The 13,099-nt window shown below is 41.3% G+C and overlaps 1 protein-coding gene across 2 annotated transcripts in view; it reads right to left on the bottom strand.

Moving 5' to 3' along the window:
* The window catches only part of LEPR (leptin receptor), a 91,354-nt gene extending 78,261 nt beyond the window's left edge, over window positions 1-13,093 (bottom strand). For both annotated transcript variants that reach the window (XM_005868029.2, XM_005868030.2), the window contains exon 1: window positions 12,742-13,093. The gene's annotated coding sequence lies outside the window, so the exon portion shown is untranslated. The remainder of the gene's footprint in view (window positions 1-12,741) is intronic.
* Between the last annotated feature and the right edge of the window lie 6 nt (window positions 13,094-13,099).

Genomic DNA, 13,099 nt, shown 5'->3' with positions numbered 1-13,099 from the left:
CCCGCCTCCCTGGGTCGTGCACATGGCAGGGCCGATCTGGGGTTTGGGGCGTTGCCCCGGGTCGGGTCGCACACGGACGCCCGCTGCCCCGGGTCACAGATAGCAGGCCCAGATGGTGGCGGGGAAGGCGGGATGGTGCTGTCCCACCCTGCCTGCAGTATGCAAATTAGCCGCCATCTTTGTTGGTGGTTAATTTGCATATCACGCTGATTAGCCAATGGGAGGCGTAGCGAAAGTATGGTCAATTACAATGTTTGTCTATTATTAGATAGGATAAGTGACTGGCTGACTTTCATTCAGTAAGAATCAGTATCCCCCCAAATTTCCCATAGCCTACTTAAACATATTAAGTGTTCACAATTCTAAAAAAGATTTTAAACTTCCAATTTCACTGCACTTAAATTTGACAATTTTTATTACATATCTAGCATTTCTGTCTCTGATATTTCTTATACTCACTAAAATTTGCTGGAAAATATTAAAATTGCATTAATCACATCTTTAAGCGTGGCATGTCAGATTCAAGAGTTACAGAGCATATATATTTGGTTTTCATGTTGAAGCCAATCGGAAGTATGAGGATAACCCTAACACAGAACTATTTTAAAAGGTTGTTAAGTATGTAAATATGTATCTTAAAATAATATCTCCCCAATAAAACCCTACAGAAGCAGAAACATAGTAACTCAAGAGAGTCACTCCAGTTGATGAGAGCTTCAATTCAGCAGGAATATATAATTTTAAATGTATATATATAAATTATAATATAACCTAAAAATAACATATTACAATGTAGCTTCAAAATATATAATGTAAAAACTCATAGAGTACTATAGATAAAAGGCAGAAGTCCACATAGATGGTGGGATATTTTAACACACTCTCCTAAAGAATGAATCAAATAAGCAAAACAATAGATAGACAATATATGAGGATATATGAGTTGGGAACAACACTAACAAATGACATTGGGACAACATTAACAAATTTGACACACATTGAACTCTGCTCCCCCAAAATGCAGACAAAATATTATTTTCAAGGACCAATGTTGCATTTATAAAAACTGACTATACACAAAGATAGAAAGCATGGTACAAACAGAACCAAAGGACTAAAATCAGACAGACCACATTCTTTGACCACAGAGTTTTTAAGACAGAAATAAATAGCAAAAAATATAACTGCACAAATGCCACATGTTAGGACATTTTAAAAAATCTTCTGAGCAAATGACTAAACAAAATAGATAAAATTAAAAACAATATATATTTTAAACTGATAATATTTTTTTACAAAAGCATCTCAAAATTATTTCATGCAGATTAAGGATTCCTTAAAGGGAAATTTCAAATAATTTTTAAAAATTCCAAAAATAAGAAAGGCCAAAAATTAATGAGCTATCATTCATCTTGAGATGTTAGAATAGAACAGAAGAAAATTCAAAGAAAGTAAAATGGAGAAAATAAAGATAAAAGTTGCAGTTAATAAAATAGAAAACAAGATTCAACATGGCAGCAAAATAGGTAGAAACTGCACTCGTCTCCTCCCAGAACTAACCTGGAAGTACAACTAAAATATAGAGCAATCAACCAGGATAGCCAACTGAAGACCAGCTGAAAAGAAGCCTTATAAATAAGGATTTACAAAAGAGACCACATTGAGACTAGTAGGAAGTATGGAGACACAAAAAGGACTGGCCCTGCTCCCACAGGCAGCAGTTGAGATTCTGGAGGCACCTCCTGAGAAGTGTGGGGTCGCATGCCCAAACTGGGCTCCACAGACCAGAGCATCAGAGGCAAGAAGAGTCACCCACGTAACATCTGGCTGTGAAAAGCAGCAGGGCTTCTCTCTGCCAGAGAGAGACGAGAGTCTGCTAGAAAAATAGGAACCCCCTTACAGGGTCAACATATAAAATCTCTTTTGCAGCCACTCACCCTGGGCTCTGACAGAATGAGGGCAGAGCAGGCTACAATTGTATGAGAAGAAACTGGGGTTCTGGGGAGAGAGCTGAGAAAACAACTTCCAGGATATCTATGCTGAGTCGTTCTACAACACCATAGATGCCATCTTTCTTGGGTTGAGCTTGCCCTTCCATACAGCATCAGCCTGGGGGAAAGCCATAGCCCCACCCTGCAGACACTCTGTTGACCCATCTTGCAGAGCTTCTGTCCTGCTGAGGAGTGAGAGGCCTGGGATGTGGTGTAGAGGTCTGGGCAGACTCAAGGGATGTTAGTGACTGAGTTGTGTGGCTTTCCTGTGAACCTGACTGGTGCCTCTTCTTCACGGTAGAACTTCTGAGCTCCCAGGGGCCCCAACCTCATGACTTTTGGAGGTTCCACCCTGCTGAGCCCTGGGCAGAATCCAGGACAGTCTGAGGTGTGTGGCTCTGGGATGGAAGCCATAGCCCCGCAAATCCCCCAAACCTGACCAGCACTTCCTCCTCTCCTGACTCCCAGTGGCCCCTCCCTGCTGGGATCAGACTCCTGGCAGAATCTGGGACAGATTATGTTGTGTGGTCCTAGAACAGAGGATATTTTTTTTATCTCACACCTGATCAGTAGAGAGTCTTCCTTTCACACGGACAAATTTTGGTCTGGTTAGGCCTGATAAACTTTGCTGGCCTCATCCTGACTACTGTCTGAAACCCCAACCCACACAAAGGTGTGCAAGCACCCACTGGGTGGAAGCTAGACTTGGTAAACCCTAGGACATTTGCTGAGGGACCCCAGACCCAGTTCTGGCACCAAGGCTGAACCCATATAGATATGAAGAACACCTCTCACTCCTACCTAGTAACTCACTGTGAACCTATTGCATGCAATTTAAGTACTGCCAGAGTTTCTTTCAGTGGCTGAGCCTAATAGGCAGCTGGCAGGTGGGGGCAGACAGAAGTGGACCTAGGGCAGTGATGGCGAACCTTTTGAGCTCGGCGTGTCAGCATTTTGAAAAACCCTAACTTAACTCTGGTGCCGTGTCACATATAGAAATTTTTTGATATTTGCAACCATAGTAAAACAAAGACTTATATTTTTGATATTTATTTTATATATTTAAATGCCATTTAACAAAGAAAAATCAACCAAAAAAATGAGTTCGCATGTCACCTCTGACACGCATGTCATAGGATTGCCATCACTGACCTAGGAGCTCCTAGGGACTTTTGCTCACCTGCCCCCAGGTTCAGTGCTGGTAAAGCAAACATTGATGCACAGCTTGACCCTTCCCACACACACACAGGCCCAGAAGAGGCAGCTACAAACTGTGGATCACTTTGTAGCTCCAAACAGGGTCAGTCACAGGCAGAGTCTGACATTGACCTGCATCAGAATCATTCCCAAGAGGCCCCAGAATCAACACACCCAATGGCCAGCTACAGACAACAAAGAGCAGGATTCAGTTTAGCTTTACAATCAACATATCCAAAGAGATATATCAGCAGGTACCACACCCTGATGAGGCAACTTCCTCTCTATGTGGTCAGCACCTGCACAGCAGCTAGAACATTGTGGTTGGGGTTGATCCTCACATTCATCCAGCCTGAGGGTTGATTCCATACATGTATGGGTAAATAGCAATCAAGACTCAAATGGAGGACCCACATAACCCACGTAAAGGACTTTTCTAAAGCACCCAACACAGGTGATCAAGGACACTGAGCCACAGGGTCCCACAAGACACCTACTACACATAAGGCCACTCTACCTAGACTGAGAATCACAGCAGATAAAACTAACTCATAGAAACAAACACAGAGGCAGCCAAAATGGTGAGACAAAGAAACATGCACCAAATGAAAGAACAGGAGAAAACTCTAGAAAAAGAGCTAAATGAAATGGAGGCAAGTTTACGAGATATAGAGTTCAAAAGAATGGTTATAAGGATGCTCAAGTCTCAGGGGAAGAATGGATGAAATCAATGAGAACTTAACCAAAGAGATAGTAAACATAAAAAGGGATATAGAAACCATAAAAAAAGAACCAGTCAAAAATATCTGAAATAAAGAATACACTAGAAGGAATAAACAGTGGTTGAAAGCAGATAATTCAATCAGTGATTTGGAAGACAAGGTAGAAAAAACATCCAATCAGAGCTGCAAAAAGAAAAAAGAATTTTAAAAATATAAGGTTGTTTAAGGGAACTTTGGTACAACATGAAGAGTAACAACACATACACACAAAAGTACCAGAAGGAGAAGAGAGAGAACAAAGGATTGAGAAACTGTTTTGAAGAAATAATGACTGAAAATGACCCTAACAAGGTGAAGGAAAAAGACACACAAGCCCAGGAAGCTCAGAGATTCCCAAACAAGATGAACCCAAAAAGCCCCTCACCAAGACACATCATAATTAAAATGGCAAAGGTAAAAGACAAGGAGAGAATCTTAAAAATACAAAGAGAAAGACAGTAAGTTATAAGGGAGCTCCCATGAGTTTATCAACAGAACCATTTCAGGCCTAAAGAGATTCATATGAAACATTTAAAGTCATGAAAAACAAAGACCTACAACCAAGACTACTTTACCCAGCAAGGCTATCATTTAAAATTGAAGGAGAAATAAAGAGCTTCCCAGACAATAAAAAGCTAAAGGACCTCATTACCACCAAACCGATAGTACAAGAAAGGTTAAAGAGCCCTCTTTGAGGAGAAGAACAAGACAGAGAAGGAAGAGAAGGAGGAGGAGGAGAGAGGAACATGGATATAAAGAATAAAATGGCAATAAATAAGTACCTATCAATAATCACCTTAAATGTAAATGGTGTAAATGCTCCAATCAAAAGACATAGGATAGCCGAATGGGTAAGAAAGCAAGACATATATATATATATATGCTGTCAACAAGAAAACCACCTCAAAACAAACAGACTAAAAATAAAGAGATGGAAAAAGGTATTTCATGCACATGGAAATGAAATAAAAGCTGGAGTAGCAATACTTACAAACAAAGGCTATGGTAAAAGACAATGAAGGACATTACATAATGATAAAGGGAGCAATCCAACAAGAGGCTATAACCCTTGTAAACACTTATGCACCCAACATAGGAGCAACTAAATATATAAAGCAAATCTTGATGGACATAAAGTGAGAAACGACGGTAATACATTCACAGTAAAGGACTTTAACACCCTATTGACATCAGTGGATGGATCTTTCAGACAGAAAATCAACAATGAAACAACAACCTTAAAGGACACACTAGATAAAATGGATTTAATAGATATCTTCAGAGCATTTCACCCCAAAGTAGCAGAATATACATTATTTTCAAGTGCACATGGAACATTTTCCAGAATAGACCACATGTTAGAACACAAAACATGTCTCAATAAATTTAAAAAGATTAAAGTCATATTAAGCACCTTCTCTGACCATAATAGTGTAAAAATAAAAATCAATCACAAGAAAAACACAGAAACACATGGAGATTAAATGACATGTTACAAAACAATTCATGGATTAACAATGAGATAAAGGAAGAAATCAAAAGATACCTTGACCAATGTCATAGTCAATGGGCAAAAACTAAAACCATTTCCCCTAAAAACAGGAACAATGCAGGGATGCACACTTTCACCACTCCTATTTGACATAGTACTGGAAGTGCTAGCCATAGTGATCAGACAAGAAGAAGAAACAAAAGGCATCCAAATTGGAAAAGAAGAAGTGAAGTTGTCATTATTTGCAGATGACTTGATATTGTACATAGAAAACCCTAAAGACTCCATCAAAAAACTACTAGAACTAATAAATGAATTTGGTAATATAGCAGGATACAAAATTAACACTCGGAAATCTATGGCTGTGTAATACACCAATAATGAATTCACAGAAAGAGAAACTGCAAAAACAATCCCATTTACCATTGCAACAAAAAAATTAAGATACCTAGGAATAAATTTAACCATGGAGGTGAAGGACCTGTACTCAGAACATTACAGGATGCTGAAAAAAGAGATAGAGAAAGACAAAAACAAATGGAAGAATACACCATGTTCATGGATTGGTAGAATCAACATCATTAAGATGTCCATACTACCCAAAGCAATCTATAGGTTCAATGCAATCCCCATTAAAATCCCAACAGTATACTTCAAAGACCTAGAACAAACTCTCCAAAAATTCATCTGGAATAAAAAAAAGACCCCGAATAGCTGCAGCAATCTTGAGAAAGAGGAACAAAGTTGGAGGGATCACAATACCAGATATCAAGCTATACTACAAAGACACTGTTCTCAAAACTGCCTGGTACTGGCACACGAACAGACATATAGACCAATGGAACAGAACAGAGAACCCAGAGATCAACCCAAATCATTCATTATGCTCCATATTTAACAAAGGAGGCAAAAGCATACAATGGAGTCAAGACAGTCTCTTCAATAAATGGTGTTGGGAAAATTGGACAGATACATGCAAAAAAAAATGAAACTAGACAACCAACTTACACCATAGACAAAAATAAACTCAAAATGGATAAAGGATTTTAATGTAAGACAGGAAACCATAAAAATCTTAGAAGAAGCCATAAGCAGCAAAATATCAGACATATGTCATAGCAATATCTTTACCAATACAGCTCCTAAGGCAATGGAAACTAAGGAGAAAATAAACAAATGGGACTACCTCAAAATAAAAAGCTTCTTCACAGCGAAAGAAACCATCAACAAAACAACAAGAAAGCCCACTGCATGGGAGAACATATTTGCCAATGTTATCTCCGATAAGGGTTTAATCTCCAAAATTCATAGGGAACTCATACAACTTAACAAAAGCAATCCAATCAAAAAATGGGCAAAGGACCTAAATAGACACTTTTTGAAAGAAGACATACAGAAGACCATGAAACATATTAAAAAATGCTCAAAGTCACTAGTCATCAAAGAGATGCAAATTAAAATGACAATCAGATATCACGACACACCTGTCAGAATGGCTACTATCAACAAATCAACAAATGACAAGAGTTGGTGAGGATGTGGAAAAAAGGGAACCCTAGTACACTGCTGGTGGGGATGCAGACTGATGCAGCCATCGTGGGAAACAGTATGGAGTATCCTCAAAAAATTAAATTTGGAACTGCCATTTGACCCAGTGATCCCACTTCTAGGAATATATTGTAAGAAACCCAAAGCACCAATCAGAAAGAATGTATGCACCCCTATGTTCATAGCAGCACAATTTACAATAGCTAAAATCTGATAAAAACAGCCCAAGTGCCCATTAGTAGATGAGTGGATAAAAAGGCTGTGGTACATTTACACGATGGCTGCTGTAAAAAAGAAAGAACTCATCATTTGCAACAGCATGGATGGACCTGAAGAGCATTATGCTAAAGAAAATAAGCCAGTCTGAGAAAGATAAATATCACATAACCTCACTCATATGTGGAATCTAATGAACAAGATAAATCCAGACACATAAAAACATGGAACAGTATGGAATCTCAGAGGGAAGGTGGGAGAGGGAGAGTGGGTGGGAAGATACCAACCAAAGAACTTGTATGCATATATGCATAACCTATGGACACAAACAATAGGGTGGTGAAGGCCTGGGGCAGGGGATGGGGCGGGCTAGAAGGGGTCAATTGGGGGAAAAGGGGACATATGTAATACTTTCAACAATAAAGATTTAATCTTTTTTTAAAAAAGAGGAAAAGAGAGCAGTTTGTGCTCAGCTCAATCTCATTGCTGTAGATAGTTCTAAATTTCTTTAAAGGAGCCAGAAATATATAATCCTATATAATAAGAGAATAATATGCTAATTATCCATTATGCCGTAACGTCATGACCAATCTACAAGTGGTGGAGAACTACAGGAGGGTGGGGCAGTGAGCTAGGAGCAGGGAGAGCTGCAGGAGGGCGGAGCAGCAGGTGGAGAGCTACAGGAGGGCGGAGCAGCGGGGGAGAGCTGCAGGAGGGCGGGGCAGCAGGTGGAGAGCTGCGGGAGGGCGGAGCAGCAGGTGGAGAGCTGCAGGAGGGCGGAGCAGTGAGCTACAAGCAGTGGAGAGCTACCAGCGGCAGTGGGTGGGTGGCCAGCTGAGACAAGCTGCAGCGAGCTACTCGCGCACGGATTCATGCACAGGGCTACTAGTTGAGTATATAATCTCAAAAAGTTGTAATGTTGGCTCAAATTACTTTTAAATATTAAGGAGGCCAAAATAAAGTCATTTTATAAACTCTGAGCAATACAAATATACATAAATATCACATAATCTCACTCATATGTGGAATCCAATGAACAAAATAAACTGATGAACAAAACAGATCAAGAGACACTGAAACATGCAACAGACTGATGTATTTCATAAGGAAGGGGCAGGGAGGAGGGACGGGAAGAAATTAACCAAAGAACTTATATGCATACTAAAGGCCCGATGCATGAAATCCATACAAGAGTAGGCCTTCCTTCCCCTGGCTGCTGGCACCAGCTTCCCTCTGGCACCCTGAACCTGGGCTTCCCTGCAGCCACAGGCAGGCACCTGGGACCTGGGCTTCCCTCGCAGCCCCGGCTTCAACCAGAAGGTCATCCAGAAGGACGTCCGGAAAAATGTCTGGTCTAATTAGCATATTATGCTTTTATTATTATAGATCTGCATAGCTCATGGATAAACAATAGTTCAGGGAAGGCCGGAGGAGGGGGCAGGAATGGGATGGAAGGGGGTCAATGAAGGAAAAAAGGGGACATCTGTTATACTTTTAACAATAAAGAGTAAATAAATAAACAAATAAGAGAGAAAATGTTCCAAAGAGATGAATTGGGGAGAGGCAACTCTTCTTAAAAGTTTTTGCTTTAAAGGGGAACAGAGCCCTGGCTGGTGTGGCTCAGTTAGTTAGAGTGTTGTCCATAACCAAAGGGTTGTGGGTTTGATTCCAGCCAGGCTTTGGGTTCGATCCACAGTTGGGGCACCTATAGTAGGCAACTAATTAATGTTTTTTTCTCACATCAATGTTTTTCTCTCTCCCTATCCCTTCTTCTCTCTCTAGGATCAATGAAAAAAGCTATCTTTGGGTGAGGATTTAAAAAAATAAAATAAAGGGAAACAAAGAAATGGCTTAATCTTACAAATATAATATTAAGCAAAAGAATCTATGAAAGAATGACTCCAGAAAAAGGAGACATATGTAATACTTTAAATAATAAAGAATTTTAAAAAAGAAAGAAAGAAGACCTCCTATCAATATATATAAAACCCTAATATGCAAATAGACCAAACAGCAGAACAACCGAACAACCGGTCGCTATGATGTGCACTGACCACCAGGGGGCATGCATGGAACATGGTGGGCGTTGGCAGCAGGCGGCAGAGCGCGGAACATGGTGGGCATCAGCCATGGTGGGATGGTGGAGCAGGTGAGCAGGGGCGCCAGACCAAGGCGGGGCGCCAGTTGCTGTCATCAGGCGGAGCCTCTGGTGGTTACTGAAAATTCTTTGCTCCCATGCACCACAGTCCCACTGGGCACTTGCACCTGCTGCCGGCGCCAGCCCCGCTCACACCCGCTGCTGGCGCCCAGCGCTGGCCCTGATCACTCAGTGCTGTCAGTGGGTGTGAGTGGCGGCTACTGGCCCCAATTGCCCCTCAGGGCTTCTCCACCTCCCCCTGCTCCTGAAGGGCAATCAGAGCTGGCAGCCACTGCTCACACCCGCTGCCAGCGCTGGAGCCACTGCTCACACCCACTGCCAGCGCCGGCCCTGCTCGAAGCCAGCACCAGAGCCGCTGCTCACACCCGCTGCTGGCACCCGGCGCTGGTCCTGATCGCTCAGTGCCATCAGTGGGTGCAAGCGACTGCCAGCCCCGATCATCCCTGAGGGCTTCTCTATCTGCCCCTGCTTCTGAAGGGTGATGGGGGCAGCAGCCGCCGCTTGCACCCAATGATGGTGTCGGCCCTGCTCGCACCTGCTGCTGGTGCTGGCCCCTATTGCTCTGTGACATCAGCATGTGGGAGCGGCGGCAGTGGCGGGGGCTGCCAGCAGACAGGGGACAAGGGGCCGTGGTGGGAGGGGCAGAGTGGGGGCACGAAGGATGGGCTGAGACCTGCCCCTGTGCCCACCACAGCCTCCCAGCCCACAGTACCTTTCAAGGTGCATGAATTTGTGCACTGGGCCCCTAGTATTTATATAAAATTCCAAAAAAACACTTGTTGATCAGGAAGGATAAAGGAAAAGGTTTCAGAGTAATAGCAATGTGTGTTTTTTCTTACATGGTGAATAGTGGGGTATTTGCCTATTGTCACAAAGTTTTAAAAAGTATTTGAGAAAACCAGACTTAAATTAAAATTCTAAAACATTATATACATAGGTTTGGCCAGTTGGTGAACATTTGTACCTTTCTGGTTTAATTAAAAGCAGGATTTGTAAACCACAAAAAATCTTAAGAATTAAATCAGACTATAGCCATTTTCTTCATTTTTAACTCCATAGAACTCTCTGTGTGTTTAACTCTGAGTATGAAAAAATGCAGTACAGTAACTGCCAAGACATTCATTTTTTAATGGATATTTTAGTTTTATTTCCAAGACCTCCTGAGATATTGCACTTCACAAACACAAACCATTTGGTTATATAATAGTGATCTAAGTGTGAAGACATGACTGTTTTTTCTTGGTAAATTCATGAGAGTAAAATCCCCACATTACAAAAGAGGAATAGAGCTTCTGCCAACCATAATGATGCTTCTAAGCCATGAATGAGTTGGCTGTGGACTATGAGCAGTCAGATCCACCCACTGTTCCCAGTTGTTTTGCAAAAAGCAAGGAGAGCCCTAGCTGGTTTGGCTCAGTGGCTAGAGCATGGGCCTGTGGACTGAAGGGTCCCGGGTTCGATTTTAGTCCAGGGCACATGCCCAGGTTGTGGGCTCAATCCCCAGTAGGGGGTGTACAGAAGGCAGCCAATCAATGATTCTCTCTCATCATTGATGTTTCTATCTTTCTCTCCCTCTCCCTTCCTCTCTGAAATCCATGAAAATATATTTTAAAAAGCAAGGAGAAGCCAGGGTATATCAGTTCTACTGCTGGGCGTTCATTCAACAGTTTGTTGAATTCTTTGAACATCTGCTTCAAAGGAGATGATCATCTACTTCAGTGGTTCTCAACCTGTGGGTCGCGACCCCCTTGGGGGTCGAACAACCCTTTCACAGGGGTTGCCTAAGACCATCGGAAAACATATATAATTACATATTGTTTTTGTGATTAATCACTATGCTTTAATTATGTTCAATTTGTAACAATGAAAATACATCCTGCATATCAGATATTTACATTACGATTCATAACAGTAGCAAAATTACAGTTATGAAGTAGCAACGAAAATAATTTTATGGTTGGGGGTCACCACAACATGATAAACTGTATTAAAGGGTCGCAGCATTAGGAAGGTTGAGAACCACTGATCTACTTCACCAGAGCATAAGAGAGAAGGCAAATGCCTGAATGATTGGTTTATGAGACTTCCAGCCCAAAAGCAAAAAGGCCCTGAAACTAAGTTCAAATGTGTTTATAAAAGAATACTTCCAATCCATTCCATTCTCCCTCACTGCAGACAACACACATGCTGGCAGGAAGACATTATTTTATATCAAAGCCACCAAAAAAGCTAGACCACTTCTAAACCTATCCTAATGGCTGACGACTAAATCTTAAATAATTCTGAATTACAAGTGACAACAAAAGCCATTCTAATATTCTCTGTCTGCCTAAGCCAATAGTTGTCTGTTGTTGTTGTTTTAATAAAAAAGAAATGAAAGGTTCAATGACACTTTATAGTACACACTGCTTGTATAACTTCCTGTGTGTGTGTGTGTGTGTGTGTGTGTGTGTGTGTGTGTCTCAATTCCTAATTTCTGGCTTATCAGTTTAGTTAACCTCTGCTATTTTCTGGGATTCATTCCAAGGGGACCAAAATGCATTACTAAAATTGGCATCTCTGCTCCTGAGCTTAATTCAGAGAGGTTCTGAAGTGGTCTGAAACCATTTTTTTAATATTCTACACACAACTTTATGCTAAAAAGTAACAAACACTGTTCAAGATCAGTAATTGATAGGAAATGTGAAATTTTTAGTTTTCCTCCAAAACAATTTTTATGTATTCCAAATGTACAATGCTGAAAGAGAGTAAGTACTTTGCTGATGGCACACGGTTTTGTTGCAATGTTACAAATACTCTACTGACTTAAAGTTGAACAAGGTTTTTTAAGGTACTGTGAGAGATGATCTAAGTATTTACACATAAACTTATATATTTCTGAACCCTTTTATAAGTGTTTTTTTCTCTTTAATTTTTGTTTGAAAAACCTACAGGTACAAATCATAAATGCCTATATACAAAAATGCCAAGAACCAATGTCATGAAATTATGAATCTAACATGCTAAAGAGTTACAGAATTATACATTTTTTTTTTTAGTTGGGAAACATCTTAGTTATTATTAGAAGGCCCTCGGAATCCCAATCCAACCCCCTAATTTGACAGATGAGGAAACTGAGGCCCAGAGAAGTTAAGCTAACCAGTGTCACAGACAAATGGCACGTCATACCAAAATTCTGACTTCAAGTCCAAAGCTCTGAAAGAATATTTGTTTCCACATCCTTTAAGATTTGGGGAAAGAATTTTAACAGAGAACACTCTAAGCAACCCCTCACTATAAGGAACTCCTCCAGGGTTACCAGAGCCCCTGTCATCCTGTTTACAAACGCAAGGGAAATAGCACCCACAACACCCAATTTCTGAGCCGGCCTCATCATACCTGAGTTTTCCGAAGTGATCCCCCAGTCGGGTCTCTTTTTCTCACCTCTACGAATCCCTTTAAACGAGCGCTTTGGTTGGGATTGGGTCTTGTATTTTGTTTTTAATTTGCTGGAGGATAGCAGAAAAGGGTGGAAAGCAGAGGCTCGGGTCTATAACACACTTTTTTTTTCTTCTGTCATCCAAACCAATAAATCCTTCCTCCAGGACCCAAGGCTTACGGTTTAAGTCGCAGTCCCTTCCGTCCCAAAGTGTAGGAAGGAGACGGAAAAGAAGTTGGCGGGTTGGCCCGTCCTTTCCGTGGCGCCCGGCAGGTGCGCCCAGGCTCGCTGGCTGCCCTTGGTCCTGCGCCCCGATCC

This window comes from Myotis brandtii, unplaced genomic scaffold, assembly GCF_000412655.1.
Source record: "Myotis brandtii unplaced genomic scaffold, ASM41265v1 scaffold26, whole genome shotgun sequence".
Classification (NCBI taxonomy): Eukaryota; Metazoa; Chordata; class Mammalia; order Chiroptera; family Vespertilionidae; genus Myotis; species Myotis brandtii.
The sequence above is the reverse complement of the archived record's forward strand: the minus strand, read 5'-3'. Positions and strand labels throughout refer to the sequence as shown.